The 8,685-nt window shown below is 50.8% G+C and overlaps 1 protein-coding gene across 2 annotated transcripts in view; it reads left to right on the top strand.

The window, feature by feature from the left end:
* Nucleotides 1–5,997: 5,997 nt before the first annotated feature.
* The window catches only part of LOC116844888, a 353,179-nt gene continuing 350,491 nt past the window's right edge, over nt 5,998–8,685 (top strand). For both annotated transcript variants that reach the window (XM_032817009.1, XM_032817010.1), the window contains exon 1: nt 5,998–7,212. The gene's annotated coding sequence lies outside the window, so the exon portion shown is untranslated. The remainder of the gene's footprint in view (nt 7,213–8,685) is intronic.

The raw sequence follows: 8,685 nt of genomic DNA, 5'->3' as shown, positions 1-8,685 counted from the left end.
TTGCGTGAATATTCAATTATATGTCGGTAACGAATAATATTTCGCAATTTTGTTCGCAAGAGCAGCTTTCTCGCAAATCTTTTTACTTCCATAAGAAATTAAAGGGGAAAGAATAGTCCGCAAAAATTTTTTTCGGACGGATCTCAGTTTTATTATACAGATACACAGTAAAAAATTGGAACGGCCCGCTTAGAGTTCTTAGGCGATATTGGTTTCTCGCGGCGAAATTTAGTGCGTGCCCAACTCAAGCTGGGACGATTTTCTGCTGGCAAAATAAGACAGATCGAGGACAACTGTTTCCAGGCAATTACGGTCGCCCTAGCGGAATATTGAGCCGTGCTCGCGAACAAAGCGGCGTTTTAAACGAGACATATGTTGCTCAGGTAATCGGGTCTACACGATGGAGGGAAATAACGGCGGAAAGAATAACGTAGACTATACACTCTCGCGCATCCGCTTGCTAGACCATCGCGAACTACACGGCAAACTATGTCAAAGTGGTACCGTCATTACATCGTGGCCATTCACACGTGACAATTAACACGGACGATCGTCTGTATCGCTACTTTCCGCTCCACTACGCTCGCCATTAGTTGCACATCACCGTGTATATTGCGTGTAAAGCGGGGAAATTAAATAAATGTACCTATCCAAAATCTCTGCGACCCCTTTTCGCTATTGATTAGCACATTTCAGCAGAGAGAGAAAGAGAGAGAAATTTATTTGGCTCTGGGATGCGACATTCCCTGGAGCTATCAAAACTACATATATTTTAGCGATTACAATGTACTAGATTATACAAAAGCAATTAGAATTTAAGAAACTTAAGAATTTAAAAAAAAATTTTTTTTAAGTAAAAAATATGAAAAAAGAGAAAAAAACAAAGTAAGAGAGAGAGAGAGAGAGAGAGAGAGAGAGAGAGAGAGAGAGAGAGAGAGAGAGAGAGAGCACAATATTCGCGCGACGGAGAGGAATCAAATTGGGTTTTCGGGGTTCTCTCGAGCAAATCCGCGAAAATGGTGGGTGATACCGTCCAAATTACGAGGTGGGAACGTCGAAGGGAGCGATATATTATTTACCAATAATTTACCACGCTGGCGTGTCGCTGTCCTCTTCCCTGTTCCTGGATACGTAGGGACAGATTGATATATCCACAATGCACCCGTTGGGAACGCTGTCCATTTCGTCTTACGCCTACATCGGAACGCGGATGTGCGTATCGAAAGGCTCGCATGTTCGCACATGCCCATGTATGTGTCGCACGTACGTGTACATATGAAAACGTACACATACATATGCTTTATGCATTTCACCCACATAGAACGGTGAATATACTTTGTGTTGGGGATTTGCTCTTTGATGAGATCCTATTTCGACGCTACAGTTGCACGGAAACAACTCCCATTTCTTAATGACTCTACTGATAACAATAAGAAGCAAATGGAAAAGAAATAGGGTAAAGAATAAAGGGTATAAGGTAAAGGGAATGACCACAGAACAGCCGAAAAAATGGCCACAAGTTGTACTTTCTCTAGTAGTTTCTAAATAGTACGTTTTACCTGAGTGTACGCATATAAACTATTATATAAATGTCAATTATCTTTGAGAATGACTACAAAAGCGCATTATTTTAGCAATCATCGGAGAAATTACAGCTTATAGTCATCCTTTCCGTATAGCCAACATACCAGAGTTTACTCTGTATATGTTTTCGTAACGGCAGATTCGCTCGAATTGCATTGAATGATCTCGATCCTCGCGTCCAAGTAGATAACTCACGACCCGTATTGACATTCGGTTTTATTTTCGAGAGTCGACGGCCGCTTGATTTCCGCTTCTCAAAAAGAAAAAAAGAACAGACAAGAAGAACAAGAAACAAAGAAAGAGAGAAGAGCACAGAAGAAGGAGAAAGAGTTGAGTAAGAGTTGTACAGGGGGGAAAGAGGACAGGGAAAACATAATGGAGATGCTGCGGGATGTTTACGCAGGGCGGACAGAGAGGAGTTCGCCGGCCGTCCATCCCTACTCGACAGGGATGCGAGCCGAACGCAGACTTGCGCGCGTCCCGTCGGCTGGTGCGCGCTTTGTACCCTCGCCGGGACCTCGCATGTTCCGCACTCGTCCTGGCGTCCGTGCGCGCGCGATTGCGCGCCGCGTATCGAGCACCAGCGGATAGTTGCTACGATGCGCCGCGGTTAATGCATTCCCGCGAACTAGCGTGTAAATCAAATTCGCACAAAGCGAGAACCGATTTCCCCGTGCGAGATACAAGGCGCTTCATGTTTGGCGCGCTCTTGATTTACGCGGCTTCGTCGGGTTCGCGCGGTAGTTTTCAGGCACGCATTAACCGCACGACAGTCGAGTCCGGTCGAGCCGAATCGAGTCGAGTGGAGAAAAGCGTGTACCGGTAACGTCGCGTGCAGTTTTCACCCTCCCCCGAATGTACGCGTACGCCAAGTATGTGTGCGCGGGGAGTTGCGCGCCCTCGCCCCGCACCGGCGAGACAGAGAGAGAGAGAGAGAGAGAGAGAGAGAGAGAGAGAGAGCCAGCCGCATGCGCGCGTGTATGCACTTACACGTGTGTACAGATAGCTACGGTACGTGCGGCGTATGCCGATGGGTTGCGGTTTGACTCCGGTGGCTACCGGATAGGCCGCCGTTATTATCCGTAACTCGCGTTGCGGTGGGGACGGAGCGAACGCGCAGCTCGAAAACCCTCGAAGAACCGGGAGTCTGCGTCAGCAACGGCTCCTCGTTCCGCACGTGAGAACGCCGCTGTTGCCCAAGAACAAGAAACGAAGCCACCCATCCCTCGAGTACGCGTCCCTTAACCCGTAAGCGAACGATCTTACGATTGTAACGAGCCGTTGCGACGAGCGATGGTTTAAAGCACCGTCGCGTCTGTCTCGACATTTCCGCGTGAAATCGACGTGTGCGGAACACGGTTGTCCTCGGGGGACAGAGGAGAGCTTCATCGCCGATGCGTTTAACTGCGAACTTGCGAGTTGGCGCGTCGATTCTCGTTACCGGCGAGAAGATAAAGGCGCGGAAGTTGCGTGAAATCGGCGCCGACGCCGATGTAATATTCGCGAGATTCGATTAAAGCCAAGTCCCTCCCTCCCTCTCAGCCCCGTCTCTCTGTCGGGATGCTCTTTATCATCGCTGCACTTTATCTCGATCCCTGAGGTGCTTCGTTACCAGAGATCGAGCGTTCTAGACTCGAACAGAGGGCTGTTTTGATAGCGCGACGGGGGTTGCATAATGTATTTGCATAAGCACGCTTATCGTCAATTACGGCAACAGTCGGATATCCCGGCGATATCCTTTAGTCATATTTACTCGTCGAAGAAGGGAAGCACTGCTCTCTTTCTCTTTTTCGCTCTCTCTTTCTGAAGAAGGAGATATCTCTCGCGGAGGTAATTTCGCCCGGGGCGAGGGATCGCGGTAACCAAAAACGCCGTCGATACATAATGCGTGTCCGAGGCTCACGTATCGACATTCGGAGGTGAGCGATTGAATTAAATTCCTCGTTGAGTGCTTCCGCGATATACGTGTATATAAGATACGCGCGCGGTGAGGTTCGAGGAGAATCTCGGGGAGGAGGGTGGCTCCGGTCTAACGTGAAATATTTTACTATTCGGCGAGGGCCCTCTCGCGTCCCTTTTCATCGTATTCTTGGGGAAAACTGATAAAAGGATCTGGAGGAATATGGACAGGAGGGGGACTGCTCGTAGAGAAAAGCAGGGTCTCTCTCTCTCTCTCTCTCTCTCTCTCTCTCTGTCGGTTGGTTTAGGGTGGGTTTTCGCGTATCCGCGGATAAAGCTCCGACGGCGCGCCCGTGGAAACGATCGGATTACCATTTTTTAGCGCCCACCACATACCCGACGAGAGAAGGGCGAGTAGCAGGAAGGCGCTCTCTCGGTCTCGAGGCCTCGAGAAACCCGCCGACTGCCGCCAACAAGTAATTCCGTGTTTTCAATCTTGGCGAATGACGCGGAAAGGGCAAAAGCGCGCTCCTGCCGGTCGTTCGGTTCTCGAGACAAATGTCGTTGGACCATAAACTAAATTAGCACTTCGCGCTGAAACGGAGAACAGCAGCCTGACGCTCGGGTCTTGACTGTTTACCGTGGCCGACTCTTTCTCTCGTAGAGCGGGTAACAGTCGCTCGTTCGATTTAATTCCGTCGTACGTTAGCGATGTGAGACGGACTGTGTAAAAGACAGAATGAAGAAGCGCGCGCGCTGAAGAGGAGGACTCCGTGCTCCTACGTAAATAGCAAGTACTCGATGGGAACTTTACGTTGATGCATGAAAGCACTCGACACGACGCGGCACGCGCGCGCGTCACAACGCTGAGGGAAACCCTGTATGTGTATCCACATAATTATTGGAATTTCATTTTGACACCGGGGGGAGTCGTCTCGCGATATCGCTCGCGCACTCTCTTACGTAACTCTTATCCCCGCGATAGTTCGAGTTGCTCTCTTGTTGAACGGCATAATTGCATTCTAAGTTCCGTGAATTTTCCTACGAAATACCGGGGATGGATGTTAGCAACAGACGGATGATTTTTCGCTCTACCGTTGCCCTCCCCGAGGATGCGGTCGACAGCATTCGAGACATGCCCTTCGAGAACCTTTATGAAATCGTGGCAAAGCATACCTGGCCCGAAAAAGCCCGGTGCACGATGCGATCAGGTATGCCGAGAATGGACTGCAGTTTTGCGGGTGGAGGGTAGCGTTTCCGAGAGAGCGCGGCGGAGAGGGGGAGATGCTCGCGAGCCCTCCCGATAGCTTTTTCATATCGCTCGCTGATGGTTTCCCTCTTCCGTGAGAGGGTAAAACCCCGGAAGTCAAAAGCGTGCCGTGAGATCGCGCGCGACACGTTTCTGCCTGTGACATTCGAGATCCTTCCTTGACACGCGACGATGTCGAGGACGGAGAATTGTTGCAACTCCTCGTAAGTTGTCTGTTGTTCTTTTTTTACGCGCGCGGCGTGATATTCCGTTGTTTTGGAATCTCTCGAGTCAGCTTCGTTCGCGCGAGGTAAAACGGTGTCGTCGCACTCGGAAAAATCGATGTGCCGTTTTCGTTATCCGCGTACTCTCTCGATATTAATGTTCCAATGGAAGAAATGAGAGATCGCGGGCAGAGAACCGTTGGGAAAAGAAATCTATTAAAATTTTCATTGTGCGATAAACTTTCAGAAAGAGAGAAAGAGAGAGAGAGAGAGAGAGAGAGACAGAGATCATAATTTAACATGTAAATAGGGGCAATAATGTAACGTATAAATGTATGTACGATCACTCTTACGCTTACGCGGCAGATTCTATCGAGCAGCGGACATTACCGCGAGCGGCGTTATTATTTATTTATTTATTTTCGCTGATTTCATAACCATAACAAATATACATAATAGAATCCACCTTCCGTAGAGATAACGGATAATGGACAGTTATTATTCGTCGTATCTTCGCAACAGTATTTGAACGAGAAGAATCGGTATTATCGTGAAAAAGAATTCCCCAACGCGATCGATAGCGTTCCTCGATAACAGCCACTCGCTATCTCTCGTTTCGAAACAGACAGTGCGCGCGGTACCGCATGCACTTTCTCACCGAGACAAAACGGACTTGTTACAGGAGTAATGAGAATTGTATCGAGCACTCAACATCCACGAAATCGTTCTTCACGGGAGAGAAGTCGAGTGAATATTCTTTCAATTTGCTCCGGCAGCATGAAAGATCAACTTTGGACAATTTCCCGATCGATACCGTGACGCGGTTTGGCTCTGGAGACCACCGTACACAATACGTAGAACCCAAAGATTCCGGCTGGAATACGGCACTGGACGCGGTAGGGTGGAAGAACAGAGCCCGAGGAGGAGGGGAGGTCGCGCGACAAGGGTTGGGAAAGCCGAAGCGTGGCTCCTCCGGGTGGGGGGAGACGGTACCTCGAACGCGGACTACGCGGGCCTCCCTTGGCTCAGTCCGACCCGGACGTTCGAGGGAGACGCGTCCGTCTTCCGCGTTGCGTACACGCACCAGCCGCACGGCACGTTGTGTGACGTTTCTCGTTCTCGCTCTCTCGTGCCCGTAGGATATTACTCGGAGACAATAGTCGAGACCTGTGTCCGTATACACGACGTCTGTACACACCTCACCCCACACACACGCACACATACACACACACGTACACCACGCACGCACACACACATATACATACATACACAGACACGCACAGATCGCATACGGAGACGTGGCGGGAAGTCGGTGCTCCGAAACGACCTTGCGTACGGCGAAGCGCAAGGTCATCGGACGAAAACAGAGCACGCGTTCGTTTACATACACACGTACACGGATATCTGTGCGGTACAACGTATCGTCCGCGCGGCGAAAAGATAGATACACGGGGGAGGGAGGGAGAGAAAGCGAAGAAAAAGCTCTCGCGTCTCTCTGGGCCGCTACTCGCCGGCTTTCCACGGCCACGAATCGATACCACGCGACCGTCGTCGTCGTCGTCGTCGTCGTCGCCGTCGCCGCCGTCGTCGTTATCGTCGTCGTCGTCGTCGTCGTCGTCGTCGTCGTCGTCGCTGTCGTCGTCTGTGCCTCTCTCTCTCTCTCTCCCTCTCTCGAGCGCACGAGCCTTATTTCGCTCCACGACTTGTTCCTCGTCGCCGTGCCTCTCGTCTCGTGCCCGTCGGCCAGCCCGCAGGGCCGCCCGGGAGAAGGCAGGACCGCGCGCGCTTCTTCCGCAAGGACCGCGGGAAAACGCGCGCGCCCGCGAGGACGACGCTCGATGACAGGTGTATCTCGGAGTGAAGCCTCGGTGTGCGCGACGTGGCCCGGAGCAGCCCTGCGACAGGGAATGTTGACGACGGTGGCCGTCCGTTTGTTCCGTGAGCTGCCGTGAAAACACGTCGGAGAGGACGTCTCGATGCTCCCGCAATCCCCTCGGGCGGGACAGTGATCTCGCGCGCGCGCGCGCGCGACGACGACGATCCGCGACACGCCGGGCCACGCACGACCGGCTCCGCTGTGAAAACTGTACAGTGAACCGGTACAGAGTGACACGTGACTCAGTCTGTTCTCCGCAATTGTCTCACGCGTGTGTTCTGTGGCGGACGAACTGGCAGGTGGCCGACGTGTGATCGACGACCGTCTATCAGCGAGAACATCTACGAGGACCGCAGTTCAGCCTGGTATTCGTCGTAAGAGTGAGTACGCATCCTTCATTTCCTCGTGTGCCCGCGTGACGGGCAGTTAAGCGTTGCATCTGTTCACCCCGGGCGAACCTACGAAAACAGGTGAATCCTGATTCGGCGACGACGGTCGCCCAGCGGTTGAATGCGAGCTCTCTCGCGGCGCGTTACGTCGTCGACTTTCAGAGATTATGCGTCTGAATTATTACGCCTGTAAATTGGGCGCGCTTGGCCGCCGACCAAATTGCCGACACCGCTAATTTAACTGCACCGGCTTCGTCTCGTCGCGACTACCGCCACACTGTGCCACCCATTCTCGTTAGACTCGCTAATCGCGGTGGTATTCGCGTGAACGTCGCGTGCTCGCGATACCACCACTCGCTACCGCGGTGCTTAACGGCGAAAGTCGATCGCGCTAATTAGTCGCCGGTCGTCGCTGCAACCTTCGCCGTCGTTCTGTCGCGTCGACATTATTATTTGTTGTTGTTACGAGGCAATATCCGACGTAAACAACGATCGTGAGCTTCGACATCTCTGACTGTACGGGGTTTTCCACGATCTTTTTGGTACTTCAAGCGCGCACACATGTGTGCACACTTCGCGACTCATCGTGTACAACGGGCGTCTCGCTGAAAATGCATTTGTCCGGTGCGCGCGTGTTTGTCAACGTCGCGGTGTTGAAAAATCCCACGAAGCGGAAGCCGTAGGAATTCGCGTACTTTGAAACATTTGCTCCCATTGTCGAAATATTAATCGTCCTTAAGGGGGGCTAATGTTAGAAATACGCCGCGGCGAGAGACGGACAAAGCGAGCAGTCGTCAAACGAGAGAGCTCGGTGCGGGCGCATTCTCCATTCTCGTATAATTTATGCCCCCGACATGCCCGGCGACCGACTGCCTCTAATATTTCGGAGGGTCTCTTTATATTCTCAAAGATAATCCGTCGACCGTATTAACTCTTTAACAGACAGCGTCGAGTCCGCTTTGTCCAATGTTTATAACGCATTAAGCGACAAGTTCAACTCGGCATTAATATTGCACTGCTTTCAACATCATACCTTCTTGATTGCATCTTTGTGACTATATCGTGCGAACTGATTTCCCACCTCATTTTTAATATTCAATTTTAATTTCGCTCGTAAGCGAAAATCACTGGATTGGTGACGAAAAGCGAGTGCTCCAGCTTTGCTGGAGTCGCGGCTCAGCGACAATGTAGTGTGATTACTCGAGTCAAAATTTAGAATCTACCGCAAGTGTCGCACAAGTGTTGCATTTGTGCTTCCAACAATGTTTCTTAGCCTGAAAGCCCAATCTTAAATCTACTAACGACTTCTTTTCACTTCTGTTTAGCCTTGCTGTTGTACTCAATTTAAATTTAAATCTCTATTGGGATCTTTTTGGAGACACACAACTGCTTTGTTTGCCTTTACGAGGTCTTCCTTTTTATCACTTTTGAATCTCCTATCGAAATCTTTACAATAACAAGTAA

The sequence above is a fragment of the Odontomachus brunneus genome, unplaced genomic scaffold, assembly GCF_010583005.1.
Source record: "Odontomachus brunneus isolate Ranch 3 - 2012 unplaced genomic scaffold, Obru_v1 Obru_scaffold_047, whole genome shotgun sequence".
Taxonomy (NCBI): Eukaryota; Metazoa; Arthropoda; class Insecta; order Hymenoptera; family Formicidae; genus Odontomachus; species Odontomachus brunneus.
Note: the sequence above shows the minus strand (reverse complement) of the source record. Positions and strands in the feature narration are given on the sequence as shown.